This window comes from Myxocyprinus asiaticus, chromosome 1, assembly GCF_019703515.2.
Source record: "Myxocyprinus asiaticus isolate MX2 ecotype Aquarium Trade chromosome 1, UBuf_Myxa_2, whole genome shotgun sequence".
NCBI classification, from domain to species: domain Eukaryota; kingdom Metazoa; phylum Chordata; class Actinopteri; order Cypriniformes; family Catostomidae; genus Myxocyprinus; species Myxocyprinus asiaticus.
The window spans coordinates 5,989,935-6,010,698 of NC_059344.1; the positions used below are offsets into that span (position 1 = coordinate 5,989,935).

A 20,764-nucleotide genomic window follows, 5' to 3' on the forward strand; every position below is an offset into this window, starting at 1 on the left:
AATACAAGTGGATGGTGACCAAAACTTTGAAGCTCCATAAAGTAAATAAAGGCTGCATAAAAGTAATCCATATGACTCCAGTGGTTAAATCATTGTCTTTTGAAGTGATCCAATCGGTTTTGGGTGAGAACAGACCAAAATAGAACTCATTTTTCACTGTTTATGTTGCCATTGCAGTCTTGAGGCACAATCATGATGTCAAGCTCGATTACAGTTCCTAGTGCTTGACGCATGTTCAGAGTGCAAGATGGCACTATAGGAAGTGTAATCGAGCTTGAAATCATGATCGCCAAGGAGACTGCTGTCAAGATTTATAATGAAAAAGGAGTTACATTTTGGTTGCTAGACCGCTTCAGAAGACATGGATTAAACCACTGGAGTTGTATGGATTACTTTTATGCTGCCTTTATATGCTTTTTGGTGCTTCAACATTTTGGACCAAATCGCACCAAAAAAGCGATTGCGTTGCTAAACCCAGGGCTAAAAGTGTCTTTAATTGGGTTAAAAAAGACTTTGACCCAGGGTAAGCTTAAGCGTAGTTTGGAAAGCCTATAGGAATCAGCTAATCAATATTTTACTTAATTAAGTTATATCCTTGTTTAATCTTTAATGCAAATTATGATAGAAAGTCCATTAGCATTCCTTTAGGACTATATTTCATGCCTCAGAAAAACTCACTTTTCTTTGTTTATAAAAGTACATTTAAATTTGTATCCCATCAGAAACATGAATTACGCTTGCTTTTTGACAGCGTTAGTGCAGCACGAAAATCATCGCCTATTCAGATATTGAGTACGTATAAAATCTCTTGAGTTTTATTATTATTTTGTTATTATTTTATAATTTGTCACTATTGAAATTGCCTCTCTGAGATATATCTTAAAGGGATAGTTCACCAAAAATAGCAATTCTGTCATCATGTACTTAACCCCCTATCTTTCCAAACCTGGCTCTTTTGTTTTCTTTTTTCCATAGAACACTAAAAGAGATATTTGGCAGAATGTCTCAGTCACCATTCACTTACATTGCATATTTTTTTCCATTCAACAGAAGTGAATGGTGACTGAGGCTGTCAGCCCCAAACATGTCTTACTAACTTACTAACATAACAGTATTTCTCCTTTTGTGGTCCACAAAATAATTAAAAGAACTGAAGCCAAAGAGATTTGGAACAACATGAGGATGAGCAAATGATGACAGAAATTTAAGGAATTTTGTTTGTTAACTATCCCTTTAATAAGAACTGACACAGATCTAATTATTAACCAGCGGAGCTGCAGCAGAGATCTCCTCCATCTCTAATCTCTCTGGCTGGAGGTGCTCCAAATCCCAACACATACCCCTTCCAGTCAGCCAGCATTAAAGTGAAGGGTGGAGAAGCTGTGGTGTTTGATGAGACTGTGATGAAGAGAGCGCTGCAGTACTCCGGCTCATTCGGGTAGAAAACACACTCTATAAACTACAGATCTGAGTTTATATTGTGAGCCACTTAGTTTGCTTTTTGGGGAGAAGTATGGAGAATGAAGATATACAGAATTCTATTTTTTTTTTCTGCAAATTCTGTATTTGAGCTGTAAAGTTGTTTAAATGTAATTTTTAGAGTCATTTTAAGGTTTGTTGACATTACATCGTCATGGCAACGAAGTTGTAAAATTGGCTGTAACTTTACACAGAATAGGTTAGTAAGCGATTTTATCACACTAAAATCACGTTTCTATGCATATTATTTATGACTTGTGGCTATACTTTTGAAACAGTGAGTATTTTAACGTTTATAAATTGGCCCCATTCACTTCCATTGTAAGTGCTTTACTGTTACCTTGGTTTTTGCTTTTTTTATAGAAAAAGGTGGGGTAAATAAAAATAAATTTGTGTGGTAATCAATATTATGCCACAAATGCTGTCGATTGAGCTTAACTTGCATTGAATTCGGAATATTCCCTTAAGTTGCACGTCAATGCTTAAGTGCAGCATATGCACTCAACATGTGTTTGACAGCCAGTTGTGTCTCATAATTTTAGCATAATAAATCATGTGCTATCATTAGTGCATTATCTCTTTGATATAGGAATAATAAAAACATTAAAATAACAACATTTATTTTATTCTATTATACTCTAATTGTCTTGAAAATGCTTAGAAATGTTTTGCACTATCTGGGCATTTTGTAGATTAATTTGTGATAGATATACGTGCCGGGTCACTAAAGACATAATGTTTGTCAAAAACAATTTTCGGGTCTAATTTTCAAAATTTTTGTGTACATCTCATTTGCTCTAAATTGGCCCAATTCATTAACATGGCAGAACAAATTTGTGTGTAAATTGCTCATAAATGTATTCTTAAGTAAGCTGTCCCATTGAATTCTATGGGACAGTATATGTAAGAATGGATTTATGTTCAATTTTCAAACTTGTTCTGCTTGTGTTTCATATATAAAGCCAATTGAATTGTATAATATATTCATATTAATATTATATCAGTCACACTGCTCTCTAGATATCAGTATAGGCTTTAGCACTTGGGGCGTTTATCTTTTCTTATGTTGGTGAATATGATTTTATGGACAGGACCCAGATAAGCCTAAGAATATGAAGTGCAACCTAATAAATTACCAATTTCTCATTTAATTTCCCTTGGAACAAGAAAGTGTGCTATGTTCCAAGTCTTCTGAAGATATTAAAAAGATTTGCTTGAGCAACAGACAGAAATTGAAATCATTTTTCACTAACAGTCATCCAGGTTTCGAGCAGCATGAGGGTGATTAGATGATGGGTGAACTGTCCCTTTTAAGTGTCTTGCTCAAGGGCACAATGGTGTTCTTCTTGCAGGGTTTAAACCTACAGCCTTTAAGTTGCCAGATCATAAGCCACTAGGCTTCACCAACCCAAAATCAACAGCACTATTGAATGGCATTAAATAAGAGTCATCATATCTAGCTAAATAAAGGTATTTGGAAACTTATGCTTTGTTCACATCCTCTGTGTGTGTCTGTGTGGTCTTAGAATTCCAGAGCTGGTGTCATGGATGAAGGATCTTCAGAAGAATCTCCACAATCCGCCTACAGTCAGCTACAGCTCAGAGAGAGGGCAGATGGAGGTGTGCGTCACCACGGACAGTCAAGAGGGGCTCTGCAAAGTACGCCATCTTAGCTCTGTAGGTCTATTCAATGTAAGTCAACAGGGTCCAAAACTTTTAAAGTCCAAAAAGCACATAAAGGCAGCTTAAAAGTAATCCACAAGACTCCAGTGGTTTAACCCATGTCTTCAGAAGTGATATGATAGGTGTGGGTGAGAAACAGTTCAATATTTAAGTCCTTTTTTGTACCATAAATCTCTACTTTCACATTCTTCTTCTTTTGTTTTTGGCAATTCGTGTTCTTTGTGCATATCGCCACCTACTGGGCAAGGAGAATTTATAGTAAAAAAGGACTTAAATATTGATCTGTTTCTCACCCACACTTATCATATTGCTACTGAAGATATGGATTTAACCACTGGAGTCATATGGATTACTTTTATGCTACCTTTATGTGCTTTTTTAAGCTTCACAATTTTGGTCAACATCCACTTGCATTATATGGACCTACAGAGCTGAGATATTCTTCTAAAAATCTTTGTGTTCTGCACAAGAAAGAAAGTCATACACATCTGGGATGACATGAGGGTAATGAGAAATGACAAGAGAATTTTCATTTTTTGGTGAACTATCCCTTTAATCAGACTGATATTGATAATGCGGGGTACACTGTTCATGGGCGATACCGATAGTCACCAAAAGAATCATGTATCTCTATTAAACGGGTTTTGTTTTTGCCAGCTGACCAGAAGAAGTGCTTGCAGTCACATACTGTAACATAACGTGTGGCATTCAGTCATTCTGTTCCATAGGTTTTACAAACTGACAATTACAGTATGCTTGATACTACTGCCATAATAGTAAGGTCCCCTCAGTAAGCTCATTTATGTGAATGCAATGAGAGGAAAACCCCTTATTTATCCGGCATTCTGTTCACCAGATATTTGAGATGCTTGTCAATCCTGGTGACAATGTCCTCCTTGATGCGCCTACATACTCAGGAACGCTGGCAGCAGTAAGGAAACAGATGAACCACATTTGCACATGTACAAATTCAAAATTAAAAATTTTAAACATGTTCCTTCAATTTAGCTGTTTTTATTGCTTAATTGAAGGAACAAGTTTAAAATGTTTAATTATTACCAACAGCTTCAACCGCTGGGCTGCAACATCATTAACGTGCCGAGTGATCAGTTTGGAATGATCCCAGAGGATCTCAGGAAGGTTCTGGCCCACTGGGACCTGGTAGATGCACAAAGGCTGGGTAGTACCGTACCAAGAGTTCTGTACACCATTCCCAACGGAGGCAATACGACAGGAGCATCCATGACTTTAGAGAGGAAACAGGAAGTGTATGAAGTAAGAAGTGTTTACACACTGTATGCATACGATGCATATGCCCAGACGTCTATTGGATGTGTGTTATTTTATCTGAACGGTGTCATTTAGAGCATTTGCTCAACTGTAATTCGTCTCTAAGGCCTGAAACAGTACATGCAAGTAAACTACCTGTCAAACATTTGGATACATTTGACAGAATTTATATTTCTCGTGCTTATGTTTTCTTTTGCAGCTTGCCAGGAAATATGATATACTTATCATAGAGGATGACCCCTATTGTTTCCTTCAGTTCCAAAAAGTAGGTTGCACTGATTTGTTTACAGAATCGGTTTGCATTGAGTGATTGATGAGCTGGTAATAGTGGTCATCTACCTGACCTGTCTGATAGCCTCTCTATTGCTCTAGTGATAAGATAAACCCATGCAAAGTCAATACTCAAAGCTCTGCTCTTCTCTTTTTGTATTTTTTTTTTTATTCTGCTCTTGTCTAGCCATGGGCCACGTTCCTCTCTATGGACGTTGATGGACGCGTCCGAACAGATTCGTTCTCTAAAATTCTGTCATCGGGGTGGGTGCTGTTGAAAGTATTTTTGTGGTTCAAACGTTAGTCACTAGATCAACTCAAACAGTAGTGCTTTTGTCATTTGACACAGCTGTCATTATCATGGTTGAGTGCTTTGTGGAAGCATTTTTACCTAAGGTGGTCTCAGTATTATTGACTCAAGGGAGTGGCGGTACGAAGAAATCAGTGTGTGACTTCCTTAGGGATTGAGGCTTGTGCAAGGGAAGTGTATGGAAATGCCAAGTGATATGCTGGCTTTCACTTATAAAAATGTACCAAGGTGTTACCATGGTTTTGTGGCACCATACTAATACCATTAGAGTTCGATTCATTTCAATGAAATTCAACTGACACTTTGATGCTTTTCTGTCATTATTTACAAAATTATGACATAATTCATATATTTGTTTTTTATTTGCTTAAAGCTGCACTACGGATCTTTGTGCTCTCTAGCGACATCTGTGGTTGAAACTTCAAATTTCAAGCAATTGGCGGAAGAACATTTTACGTGAGTTGTGTTTTGGCACTGCTCTTCTGCGCGAATGGATCTAATGATTTGAGCTTATGTGGACATTGCCTGTGTGTGATCATTGCTGGGAGACATTCAGAGCCGGAGTCATAATGTTCTATTTACATGCTGAAAAGATGTTATTCTATTAAACATTTAAAACCGAAATATTTCTTGCTTTGAAAAAGATAAACAACACTCGTATTTACATATTTTGAATTAATAAATGTTACATTTATAGCACTTTTCTGACAGAGAACAGTGGACTCTCCTCAATCACCACCAGTTACCAGTATATTTTAATATGATTATTCAAGAGTTTTATCTTCTGTTAATGTTTGTATTGTACTACACTTATCGATTTAAGAGGTGAAATTCATGACATGGCTGCTATGAGTTCAATGGAATACTTGATTATTTTAGATTATATTGCACAGCCTTAGTTGTTAATGCAAGTAAAACCGTAATATTAGAGTAGTACGTCTATGCACTGCATACAATAACACTGTGAACTAAAATCATAAAACGAGGATTCACTAATGATGTGGATGAAACATACTTTATTATACATGAAAGTAATATGCAGAAATATGCTATATAAAAATTACAATAATACATTTAATTAATAATTTCTTTAACAGTAAATTTGTAATAGATAAATGGTTACACATTAAAAAATGTATATGTACATTACTGTGCTATGAAATCGGTACATTTCAAACAACTTGAGATGATAATACATTTCTTGGGCAACTACCTTGTATTAACTTGTACCTATAGTGGCTTTTAAACAGATTTGTAAACAGACAGTCTGCTAGAAGGACATAAGTGATAACTTGTGCATTTCTGTGACTGGGGCAAAAGAAATGAGAAAGCAGCAGCACACACACTCTTAGGAAACCTGGAAACTACAGCAATGTTATATAATACTCTGAAGTCATAAATATTAGTAAACATGTTACAGTAACTTCACCAGACAATGTAGATACATCGTGATTGGTTAACACACGAGTATTGTTTGATTCATATGAGCATTACAATCAATATAAGCTTCAACAACCCTACTATAAAACACTGTATCCAAGCATTATAGCGAGTAAAGAACTTAGCCAAACAGTTAACAGAGAAACATCCATTCAGACTGCAGCGATGCTATCCTGAACTGTGTGACAGTGACTGACTGAACTGAACAACGTTGTTTCCCCAACTGTAAGCCATTGACAGCTGGTACTTCTTTTCTGTGTTTACGGACATGATGTAATGACGTAAGGATGAACGACATAAGCCTGTGATTTTGCGCCCAAATCCGACCTGATAGCTCAAAATATAACAAATTTTTGTAGGCTTACCCTAGTGAATCGGGGTAAGGTAAGGACATTGTTTTGAACACTGTTTTTTTATGTACTCAATCAATAATGGCATTTTGTTCATTTTTAACCAAAAAAAAATCTTCTGCAGTGCAGCTTTAATTACATCTGTAGGTTCAATTGTAGGTTTATTACTATCTATTGTTAAATTGGTGCATATAAACGAAAATCTAATTCTTCCTTGTGTTTATTTAGTAAAAACAGTGTAATGTGTGTTTCTCTGTTGGCAGGTTAAGGATAGGATTCGTCACTGGTCCGAAGCCGTTAGTGGACAGAGTGGTGCTGCATGTACAGGCCTCTACAATGCACACCAGCACCTTCACACAGGTCAGACATCTTTCAAATCTGTTCTTCATCCAGAAACATTCTCTATGCTAATGCATGTGCTTGGCCAGAATTCAGTACCGCAGCCAGTGTACTCAGCATCCTGTTCCCTCTTTTCAGGGAACCAGAGTTACAATCATAACCTTACCGTTCCCTTTCAAGTCACTCTCTCGATGCTGCGTCAGGTAGCTGGTGCTATGGGAAAATGTATACCATCACGCTGGGCTACTTATTCACATGCACAAACAATTCCTACTAGCTGATAGGGTAGTTAAAAAGCACATACAGAGCCTTCTCTTCGTATCATAATATGAAGGAACAAGAGCAACTGATAAGATGGATACGTGCGACAGTATCGACAGCGACAGCTAGCCAATCCGGGTAGCGAAACACCACAGATTATGTCAATTCAGTATGGCAGGGCTATACAGGGCATCACAAGACTGCCAGTGAATAAAAGTATAAAGTCACTAGCCAGATGAGTAGTGAAATTTAATATAGATTACCGCTGGTCACAGCCATGAAATGACCACATTGAAGTATACTGGTTAGTACATCAGTGGAATTTAAAGGCTAATCCTCCTTCACAGTAAGCACTTGGGAAGTGAGAGATGTGACATCCAGATTATAAAACCTAGCAAAAGTGCTAGGAGTAGCCCAGCCCACAGCTAGACAGATGTCCTCTAGAGAAACACCATTAGACCATGCCCAAGAAGAGGCCAGCCTCTAGTGGAGTGAGCTTTAACTTCAATAGGGCACTGCATGCCTTGCAATTCATATGCAAGTGCAATGACATCCACGATTCAATGGGAGAGCCTTTGTTTGGAAATGGCCAAACCTTTTAAGCAACCTGCAACACAGACAAAGGACTGATGTCTCACTTGACCCCTATGATCAAAATATGCACACAGTGCCCTTACAGGACATAGTGTGTGCAACTTCTCTGCCTCATCCGAAGCAAAAGGAGGAGCAGAGAAAGCTTGAAGGGTAATAAACTTAGCTCTGAAGGGAGTGGTTAAAATTTTGGGCACATATCCCTTCCTGAGTTTGAGAATGGCTTTTGACAAACCTGGTCCAAACTCTAAACAAGAGTCATCGACTGCAAACGTTTGAAGGCCCTCTACACACTTTACTGATGCCAAAGAGAGGAGCAGCGCAGTCTTTAATAAGTGTACGCGCAAGCTCACTGTAGCCAATGGCTCAAACGAGGGGCCCTTGAGTGCTTTTAAGGGGCTAGACGTCTCAGCCACTTCACGCCATGAAAAAATATTATAATCAAGGGATATCTGCATATTGAAAAAGCACCCAGGGGAACGTGTGCAGTCGCTAGCGCAGCGACATACACTTTAAGCATAGTGTGTAAGACGTGCATCTAAATGCTCTTTCAAAAACTGAAGTATAGACTGCATGGTGCAATTTACAGGGTCCGCACCTCGAGAGGAACACCAATCAGTGAAAACTTGCCATTTTAAGGTTAATACAATTCTTGTCAAAGGGCCTCTGGCCTGTAATATGGTGTCAAGCACTGGCTGCGACAACCCTTTCTTGTCAGACGGACACCATTCAGGGGCCAGACATGAAGTTTCAACAGTTCTGGCTGTTGGTGCCAAATTGTCCCCCCCACTTAAGAGGCATAAAGAGGTATTAGTTTCTGCTCAGTGGAATCCTCCAAGGGGGGCATCCAAGAGATCCATTAGTTCTGGAAACCAGGGCGCAGCACATTGTGAAGTAAGTAGACAGGAGGGAACACATAGTTGCATCCCGCTGGCCATTTGTGAGCTAGAGCATCAGAGCCCAACTGAGCATGAATCAGAGAGTACAACAGGTGACAGTTTGTGGTTTTCAGGAAGGCAAATAGATCTAACTCGGCTTCCCTGAGCTGATCCTATATCATCAGAACCCTCAGAGGATGAAGTCTCCTTTACCCCTGTTCAGGTGACCAGGGACGTGCGTCACACAATTGGACAGGAGATGCCTCTAGAGGAGGAGCTGGTGTGCCAAGTTCAACATTGGATGCAATATAATTTACCCTTGGCAGTTTATGTATGCCACAATCGCTGTGTTGTCTGATGTTAAACCAGGATGTTAAAGCCCTGGATGCCTGGCTGTAAAGCTCTCAAAGCTAGAAATACAGCAAGTAGTTCTAAACAATTTATGTACGAGGTCAGATGTGCGCCTGTCCAGGCGCCATAAGCCGGACATCTGTTGCACAGGGATCCCCAGCCTGTGTTGGAGGTATCCGTCATGACTACTTTGCATCTGGTCACTTGGCCGAGTGCTACGCCCATTTGGTAAAACGTCTGCGTTTTCCAAATGGTTAATGTGGCTAGACAGTGGTGTGATACCACAAGGCATAAGCGGCCATGTTGCCAATAGTCACAAGGTACCTTTGATTTGAGCCAGCACTGGAGGGGCCTCATTTGTAATAGCCCCAGCGGGGTAACCACTGCTGCAGAGGCCTTAAGACCCAGGGACCGTTAAAAGAGTTTAAACAGAAATGCCTACCCAAGCTTAAAGGTGTTTAAGCAACAGAAAATGGACTGTGCGCTCCTCTGTCTGGTGTGCTAGGATAGTCACCGAGTCAAGTTTCATTCCCAACCACATCCTCCAGCTCCTCCTGGGGGATCCCAAGGCACAGGCCAGCTGAGCAATATAATCCCTCCAGCATGTTCTGTGTCTGCACAGGGGAACCACCTCAACTAGCTCCTTTCAACGAGGAGGAGAAGCAGCTGTACACCAAACCCCTCCCGGATGTCTGAGTTTCACACCCTATCCTTTAGGGTGAGCCCAGCCACGCTGTGAAGAAATCTAATTTCAGCCGCTTATGTCTGCGGTCTTATTATTTTGTTCACTAGCCAAAGCTCATTACCATGGGTGAGGGATAGAACGTAGATTGACTGGCAAATTGAAGGCTTCACTTTTAGGTTCAGCTTCCTCTTCACCACCATAGTTCATCACAATGGTGGCATTAATAGTTATACCCTCACTCATGAACAAGACCTCAAGTTACTTAAACTCCTCTACTTGGGGAAGCAGCTCACTCCCTAGCCGGAGAGGACAATCCACCCTTTTCCAACAGAGAATCATGGCCTCAGATGAGAAGTGCTGACTCCCATCCCAGCCTCTCAACTGCAAACCGCCGCAGCGCTGGAGGTCACAGTGTGATGATGCCAACAGGACAACATTATCTGCAAATAGCAGAGATGTAATCCTGAGGCCCCCAAACTAGAAACACTTCGGCCCTCAGCAGCGCTTTGAAATCCTGTCCATGAATATCACAAACAAGATGGTGCGACAAGAGATAGCCTTGGCTGAGTCCAACACCCACTGGAAACAAGCATGATTTACTGCCAAAAATGCGGGCACAACTCTCGTGCCGGTTATACAGGGACCAGATGGCATGGAGCAGTGGAAGCGGTACTCCACACTCTCTTAGCACACCCTACCCCTAACAGCTTCCTTCACCTCTGGTGTCCACCAACGTGTTCTTGGGTTGCTGCCACAGCAGGAACCAAGCCACAGCTCTCAGCAGCTGCTTCAGTGATGGTGGCTTTAAACAGGTTCCACTCAGACTCCATGTCCCATGCTCCCTCAGGATGTGGGAAAACGTCCTCCAGAGGTGGTAGTTGAAGATCTTCTAGACAGGAGCCTCTGCTAAATGTTTTCAGTTCACCTTCACAATCCTTTTAGGTTTGCCAGGTCCGTCTGGCAGCCTCCCTCCACCATCTGATTCAGCTCATCACCAGGTTGCAATCAGTTGACAGCTAACCAAGTACACTTATGAAAAACCTTATGTTCAAACATGGTGTTTGTTATGGCCAATCCATGACTAGCACAGTAGTCCAATAACAAAACACTTTCAAGTCCCTCGTGCTGAGCCTGGGGCTTGTGACAATCCCTAAATTCACTCTACGCCTCTCTCCTGCTGCCCGCTGTGCATTGTACCAGTCCCCTACTTACCTCATTGAGTCCACAAGGAGGCTGCCCCATGTAATTTTTTTCAAGCTAAGTCCTAATGGGCTTCATAAGTCAAAGCCCAGCCACCAGAAGCTTGCTTACGGGCTCCTCTCCAAGGCCTGGCTCCAGGAGAGTGCCCCGGTTTCCCTGATGTGGATGAGGTATCTTTCTTACCAGGGGGTTTTTGGATCGTTCTTTGTGTGACCTCTCGCTTGGGACCAGTTTGCCTTGGGAGGCCTGACCAGGAGCTAATGCTCCAGACAACACAGCTCCCAGGGTTACTGCGGTGTTCAAACCCTACCACCAAGGTAAATTGGCAATCCATGGAGGGATAATAAACACTAAATATTTCTCAGATATCACTCAGAAATCACAGTGAAATATAGAGTTCTGCTTGTGGATATCTAGTTTACTTGCTACTGAGCACCTAAAAAAAACCTCTAAATATCTTTCTAAGCTTTGGCACCACTAACCTTGCAAACATTGGCAAATTAATTTGTACTTCCTCACAACCACTCATTGTAGCAACCTGGTACCTTGTAATCATGACTTTGATTCTAGATAGACTGCTAAAAATTTGTGCACCCTGGCTCCTAGAAGTTACGTATGAATTCAGGCAGTCTGATTGGAGCTTGTGATTTTGCTTGTGTTTTCCAGGTTGGTGCACAATTTGCTTTGGTTGATCTGTGAACATTCTATGGCATATGTACTTTGTATCAACGTACAGAAATGTTTATCTATATAAAATAATGTGCTGCCAATATAAGGTATCAGATGGAAATTTCAGCTCTGCTCTTTGTGTCTTCAGTTAATGGTCTCTCAGCTGCTGTATAGTTGGGGTCAAGATGGCTTCTTTAACCACATTGATGGGTAAGTAGAAAAAAAATATGATCTGATGTTAAACTAGGGCTACACGATTTTAATAAATCAGTTGTCAAATATTTTCTTTGATAATCAATGGAACTGTCTACATTAGAGAATAAATCTCCTATTTAAAATGAGTCTACACCTAGCTGATTATGATGGGAGCATTCTAGTTTGGTTGTTTTGCTTGCTTTCAGAGAATATTGTGTATTATGCTGTTTACATTTCATTCAAGCGAGCAGTGCAACATTTAGTGAAACTGCTTTTTGCTTCAGTTCTAAAGCTTCTTTTTGAGTGTCAGGCAATGTTCCTTCATAATTAGACCTAAACAGAATGCTGTAATCAACACAATTATTTAATAACGGCAACTGTAATCATAATCTCAATGTATTTATTTTGTATTATTTGTGTAGCCCTATGTTAAAGATCATAAAGGTAATCAGAGAACTATTAGAACTACTTAAAATGTTGTCTTTATTATTTGACAGCTAATATTCTGTCCATTATATTTCACTTTGAAAATTCACCTCTAAAATTACAGTGGTTCAAATGCAGTTGGAAATATAACCTATTCCGGCTAGTAATTAATGTTCACAACTCAAATCTGAAGAGACTGTTTTACATATAATTTTATTTAAATGTTATTGTTTTTTAGCATGTTCATTGTGTATTTTAAGCATAATGTAGTTGCAGACATCATGACCATTTCATAATTGTTTTTACATATTTATTTATTTACAACACATTCAAATCAGATGAGGACAAAAAAAAAAAAATCAAACTCAGACTGCCATTTATCTTATTATATACATTTGGTTGCCAGTGAAGGCTTCTCCAGTCATTACACTCCGGATATAACTCCGGAGTAATTTTTGAGTAATTTTACTCTTGGCTGGAAGTACTGCTTTAATTAATTAAAGCAAGAAACACTTCTTTTAATCTCTTAAAAGATCAAGAAACAGTTGCTTTAAAGGAGAAACACTGAAGAAACAGTTCAAAATTACTTCATTGTCAAGTTCAACTAAGTTAGTTTAATTGATTCATAAAAACTGTCTTCTGTTCACTGACAACAATACAAGTGGTTGTTCAATAAGGCTTCTAATTGGAGCTGAATGTGATGACACACAGTTTATTTGATGAGGACCTCTCCCTGTTGCTCTTGGTCTTCATCAGCACATGATTGCACCATCTACTGGAGAAGCAGGTAGCAGCAAGTGAAGATTGTGCATCGGCACTCTACTGCTTTTCCTGCAATGCCAGGATGCACAAGGTTGAATTTCCAAACAAATTTGAACCACTGAAATTTTAGAAGCGAATTTCCAAAGCTTAAATTATTAATTTTCCAAAGAATATTACCTGTCGAATAACAAAAATAATAAAAATAAATATAATAGAAAATTAGGACCCACTTTATATTAGGTGGTCTTCTATGCACTTAACCATTTGATACAATGTACTTATTATGTACATTCATGTTGTTGCATTTTAATTAAGTTTAAAGTACTTGCATTTAATTACATTTGTAGTAATACTGTTAACTTTACCCCTAACCCAACCCTTACCCCAAAACCTAACTCTAACCCCTAATTCTAACCCTACCCTTACTCCTAAACCTACCGTACCTCAACCTCAGTAGCAGCAAATGTGAGAATTTGCAGCACAACATGTAGTTACACAGTAAATACTTAGTGTGACCGTAAATTATCTGTAGATAATAGAAAGAGTGATTTTGGAAGATACATTTTTTTAATTGCATTTTTAATGATGAAATTTTGTGGAAAATATAGACAGCTTAAATATACCGCATTATTAGATTGCTGCCTCAAAAAACACAAGCACTGTTAATACTGTGTTTTATTTTGTTTCTCTCCGATTAGTGCAATTCAGCCTGCTTTTTATTTATTTATTTATTATTTACTTCCATAGGGTAAAAAGAACACACTTGGGGTCATAGTTGTCATAGTTAACACAGAATTTTAGATTATCTGTATACAGTAGATAGATCTGTCATTGGATTTGAACACCACAGTGAACAGGAATAGCAATGATGTTCGATCTGCTAGTGACATGGTCTGTCATGGTTCTAATTGAGTCTGCTTTTGCTAATGAGATTAACTGAGAGCAGTTTTTTTTTCTTAGAGTGAATTAATCAATGATTTAAATTCAATTATTTGCAAAACTGTAAATTGACCATATCTTTATTGGATGGACAGATGTGTGCTGTTTTTAACTTGTATAAACTCTTATTTTCTTTGGCCAGATGTGTGTATTCTATCTATGAGCAGATATTATTTGAACAGAGATGCTTGTGTTTGACAGTTGTTTGTCCTCTTCATCAGGGTGATTGAGTTTTACAGATCTCAGAGGAATGCCATGCTCTCCTCATTAGAAAAATGGCTCAAAGGTAAAAACCTGTGTCCATTACTGCAATCAATGCCACTTGTTATTTGTTTGTATTGCACAAAATATTTTTCTGACATCCAAATGTTTTGGATTACAGTATATGTGCGTGACCGTATCAACTTGGACCAAACACTGTTGCATCAAACACAGAATTTTTTTGTTTTCAAACTTGATTTTTTTAAACATGAATTTTACATTATTCTTCAACCAAACTGAGATTAAAATTGCATAATGATTAAACATCGAGTTTACACAGAGGACAGAATTTGATAAATAATAGCAACAAATCACCACAGAATAAAAATAAAAAAAATCACAAAGACCTGAGTCAGATATGCCAACATATCACAGACTTTGAGGTGGGCTTTTAAGACTTGGGCCAGTCAGAAACCAACCATAACACATAGCAATGCACTAAAAATACTGAGTATCCCTTCATCAACATGGCTGCATGTTTGGCATAGGCAAGCACCACTCACATTTGTCTTCTTCAAATGTAAAACCCTACATGTGTGTTTGTTTTGTAGATGTTGCTGAGTGGCATCCTCGCCATGGCCGGTATGTTCCTGTGGATTAAAGACACACAGCATCTTATAATGGAGAGAGCACTGGAGAAAGAGGTTTATACACACAGCATTTGCGGTGCCTTGATTTAACGCTAAACTCCCTCATATGCAAATGCACAAGAAGCACAAATGCTTGACTTGTTTGCTGAATGTGATGTGTAAATGGTTGAATGTACTAAATGCAAAATGCACACTAGAAAAGCACTTTTTTTTAGATAGTCACGTATTACAAGCACTTTTAGTGAGTCAAAGTCATTTGTATGTCTCACTGTGACTGAAGTGCAGAAGTAATATTGTACAACAGCTTTACTGGAGCTCTTTGCCAAATCAGAGTTCATAAATTGTGTTTTACGTTATGGAAATGATGGACTGAAACACCTGATTGTGATTCACTCATACATTCATAAAAATTCAAACCTAAAATCTTGGGAAAATGTTGATTAAAAAGTCCATGGACACATCAACTACCCACTTATTTAATTTCATGCTTAGCACCAAAAACTTAAGGAAAGGCACTCTGGTTCATGTGCTTTAATGCAAGATGCAACCCACCGACAATACAGATTTTACTTGCATTAATGCAAAATACAAGCCATCTGATAAGACAAAATGTACTTTTTCTGTGCAGTGATAGAGTGATTAGCACGACATTGGAATATTTGCCAGTATAATGACAATAATAGAGGAGTATTATAAGTAATGATAGTTCAGCTGTTGATATAAAATGGTGCTAGTTAGGTACAGTAAAAATATATTGTATATTAAACATATTTCCAAGTAGGTTTCCAAAAGGGGGAAAATCCCCCCAAAATCCCCAAAATTAACTTTTTACCAATGGCAGGTCAAATGAAAAAAACCAAAACAAATACAAGTCAAGAAACTGTATTGTGCTTTATTATCATTATCATTATTATTATTATTATTATAAAACCATTTAAAAATACTGTAAGAAATATTTTACATATATAGTAAAAAAAAAACACAAAAAACTTCTGCATCCTAGATAAACTTCTGATGCTGCATTTTCAGTTTTCCAATAAGGGAATACTAAATAAAAATAAAAAACTATGTTAAAGCTAACGTAATTAGTTTGTTCTTAAGTCTGTTCTGACTCAAAAATGTAACCCGCAAGAACAACATGGACTCAATTTGTTGTCAAGGTTGCTGACAGCAGTAATGGACTCTTGTTAATATACTCTCTATTTGTCCATAGGTTCTTCTGGTTCCTGGTGGATTTTTCAACATCAACAGCTCAGATCCGTGTCCGTGTCCGTCGTTAGAGCGGCCTTCTCTTTCTCAACACCTCAACAGATTGAAGAGGTACAAGCACAACATTACACACCAGACTAGTGACTAGTACTAATGGCAGCATTTAAAGTAATCAAAGGCTCCTAAAGCAAAGGGGTGTTCCAAAAGTTCAATAATTTGCAGCCTTCTAAGATACCTTCTTTTTGGATAAATCTAAGGCAAATCACATGTGTCATTCGCAGGAAAGTTGAGAGAAATATCGATTATACATTTCATTTAATCCCAAAAAGTATTGACAGTAAGAAGTCAATGAAATAGTTGATTATTTGCCTAATTTTATTATATAATATAACTATATATTTGATCCTTATTAGAGGATTGCAGCATTAGCTTAGCAACATGCTAAAGTCAAACTCTATAAAGCGCAACAGTGCACGCCCACTTTTTCAGCAGACTGGGTTCCGGAAGTATTTCCCATTCATTTTTTCCATGGGATTTCATAAAAGTTATAAAAGAGTTCTAAGCCATGAACCGAAACCAACCAGCTCTGGGGTGAATCACAACATTACAAACTTTGCTTTGAAGCAGAGAAGTATTTGAAAACCAGACAATAAGATAAAGAATCAAGACTGTGAACTTACTGTCTTTCATAAGGGAATGAACTACAGTGACATGAAGCACTGTGAATGATGTATTAGAAATAAAAACAACAGAAATATATTTATTTTATGTTGTTGATTAATTGTTTTTAATATTGACTATTGTTGACAATACATTTAACATTTATTGCAAAAAAATCGGATATGTACAAAATATAAATAATTTGAGATTGTAGGGAGACCAACACGTTTGGTTCATTAGCAGCGTGTGGTGGAAGTGGGCGGTCACTGCAGCACTTGGTTGGTTGGCCGTGATTCTCTGATTGGTGGATCTTTCTCTGCTGGATCATGGGAAGTGTAGTTCCTTAACTGGAATTTCGCTATTAAGCACGTTTAAAAAAAATGACATTTAAATAACGCAAATGGATGGCTTTAACAGTAGCGTATTCCAGCAGTTTATAACCTCAGAGCTCACGGTTGGTCTGTCTTATCGTTAATAATTATTCATAGTTATTGCCAAAGCTGCACTATGGAACTTTGGTAGCGACACCTGTGGTTGAAACCTACAATTGCAAGCAACTTGTGGAGAAAAGTCTTTCGGCACTGCTCTTCGGCATGGATGAATCTCATGGTTTGAGGAGATTGTCACCAGCAGAGCCATCACATGCTATTTGCATGTTGATATTATGCTATTCGTTTAAACCTTTATAACAGCGATATTATTTGCTTTGAGGAAAATAAACAACACTCTTATTTGCATATTTTAATATGAATTTTATTTTATCCACCACATGTTAATGTTTGTATTGTACTACACATATCAATTTAAGGGGTGAAACTCTTATAATATAATGTAATATGGCTGGTATGATAATTTATTTTTATATTACAATCTACAGCCTCAGTAAACAATACGAGTGAACCGTTATACTACAAGTGTAGGTCTGTGCACTGCAAACTAAAAGACTGTAAATGAAAAACACAAAAAGAAGATTCAGTAATTATGGGGATGATATTAACTTTATTAATCATGAATATAAAATGCAGAAATTTGCAATATAACAATTACAATAATAAACAGTTTCCTTAATAGTTTCTTTGGAAGTTAAGTTATAATAGAGAGGTGGTTGCACACTAAACAAATTGATATGTACATTACTGTGCTATAAATCAGTACATTATAAACAACTTGAGCTGAGCATACATTCATTTACATTTATGCATTTGGCAGACGCTTTTATCCAAAGCAACTTACAGTGCACTTATTACAGGGACAATCCCCCCAGGGCAACCTGGAGTTAATTGCTCCTTGCTCAAGGACACAATGGTGGTGGCTGTGGGGATCAACCCAGCAACCTTCTGATTACCAGTTATACACTTTAGCCCACTACGTCACCACCACTCCATTCACACACCACCATACATTCATGGGGAACTACCTTGTACCTATAGTGGCTTTTAGATGCAATTTTAAATTGTAAACACACTTTCTGCTAAAAGGGCAAAGGAGAGTGACAACAACTTGTGCATTTCTGCGACTAGGGTAAAAGAAAACAGCACGCACACACACACACACACACACACACACACACACACACACAACACACACACACACACACAATTAGGGCATCTCGAAACTGCAGCAATGTATTTAAATACTCAGAAGTCATGAATATTAGTTCACATGTAACAGTAACTTCACCGGAAAACGTAGCCTATTAAACACATTGTGATTGGTAAACACAATATCCCATGTGTAATGTTTGATTCATTAAAGGTGCAGTATGTAAGATTCAGAAACCCTTGTTATTAATGACACCTGTGGCCGTTAAGTGAACTGCAGCCAGTAACCTGTTGCTCGTGCTCATGCACACACTCCAGCGAACATCGGCCAAAACAATGACGTAATATACAAAGAGACTGAACGTGATTCACTGGCATCATGCTGACAGATGAGGTAGCATAATTAAAATTACACAGTTATGATTGTTTTACTACAAACTTTGAGACTAAACTAAAACTACTTATCAGCTAACATAGCATACTGATACACACACACAGCTACATACTACCGAACTATACCAGACAGTTTACTGTTGCACTGTTATGTTGCACTATTGTATGTTTTGTATGTCATATGTTGTACTACGATCAAGAAACCAGCGTTTATCCTGTATACCTGACTTTTAGTATAAAGAGAAGATCATTGAAATTATTTGAAAGTTACGAAGCAAGGTAGCTTGCAATTCATCAGCGTTAGCAGGCAAGATCAAATTAGTTCAATTACACAGATCAATCCTTATGGCACTATATTTCACATGCTTTGCAATTATGTAAGCTTACCTGTCCAATAAGAAGAACGGCAATTCAGGGTCGGTTTTGATCCCCAAAACCGAACGAAGGTCCTCCAGGAATCAAATGCCCTGCTGATGTTCACTCTAGTTTTCGCTCGACCACGATCACGTTCCTGCTTAGCCAGACAGGATTCAGTAGATAAATTTTTTATGGCTTACTCTGAGTTTGTGTAGGAGTCGGTGTTGTGCTGGGAACCGGACGTTGGCTGGATTCCATCTCTAAGATAACGTTACCTAGTGTTGCAGTTTGTTTTCGCTGTTGAATAGCGGAAGAGAAGCACTGAGGCAAGGCTCTCAGGAGCGTGCATAAACGTCACATCCTTTGGATTTTCCTGGCAAAAGCGACCCGCTCCCTTCGCATGAAAATCAGTCAACAGGCTTTAATAGGTAACCTAGGAAGTCTGGGAAGAGCTCATTTTTTAAGTTGCGTTACAAGCCGTTCACACACTGGCAAAAAAACCTTTAAAGCATGACAACTAATATAAGCTTCAACAACCCTTCAGAAAATCTGAAAACATCCATCCTCTCAATACAGTCCTGAGCTGCGACTGACTGAACCGCCTAGTGACGTAGATTCAGACTCTCGCTACAACAGAAGTTCTCAATTACCGCTGATGCGATTGTAAAATGTGCTACTCGCATCAGGCCACTATTTAATTTATTCCGCAAGTGAAAGCGAGTCATATGAAAACACCTTCCGTCTCTCTGAAGTGACAAATCAGATTTTACCTTTTAAAATGTCTCTTTCCTCTTTATCCACAGGCTTTTAGAAGACTATCTGATCTTATTAAGGATGCCATGTGAGTGCTTGATTCCCAGGAAGGATGAATTAATGGTCCGATATGTGTTTGACACTCAAAATCATGAACTAAATGCAGCTGTCACATGCTACGAGGACAAACCGAAAATTCTTAATCCTCACTAATGATGTTGGCAGTCATGTCTGCCTTTTTTACATGACAAATCCATATTTTTTACCTTTGACTTGGTACCAGATGAATAGAACTTGAAATAAAATGTAATAACACTATATAAGGCATATTAAGGGAATTAATTGTTTATTGAGCATTAAAGGGATAGTTCACCCAAAAATGAAAATTCTCTCATTTACTCACCCTGATGCCATCCCAGATGTGTATGACTTTCTTTCTTCAGCAGAACACAAAAGAAGATTTTCAGAAGAATATCTCAGCTCTGTAGGTCCATACAATGCAAGTGAATAGTGACAAAAATTTGGACGAAAATAGCACACAAAGGCAGCACAGAAGAAATCCATATGACTCCAGTGGTTTAATTAATGTCTTCATAAGTGATCCAATCAGTTTGTGTTAGAACTAACCAAAATGTAACTTTGACTGTAAATCTTGCCATTGCAGTCTCTAGGCACGATCATGATTTCAAGCTTGATTACACTTCCTAGTGCTTGATGCATACTCAGAGTTCTAGATTGCTCTCGGAAGAGTAATCAAACTTGAAGTCATGATCGCCAAGGAGACTGCTTATGTCAAGATTAATATAGAAAAAAGGAGTTACATTTTGGTCTGTTCTTACCCAAAACGAATTTGATAGCTTCGGAAGACATGGATTAAGCCAC

General features: G+C 38.4%; 1 pseudogene; it reads left to right on the top strand.

Moving 5' to 3' along the window:
- Nucleotides 1-726: 726 nt before the first annotated feature.
- Nucleotides 727-20,085, top strand: LOC127420998 (kynurenine/alpha-aminoadipate aminotransferase, mitochondrial-like; annotated as a pseudogene).
- The last annotated feature ends 679 nt before the right edge of the window (nt 20,086-20,764 follow it).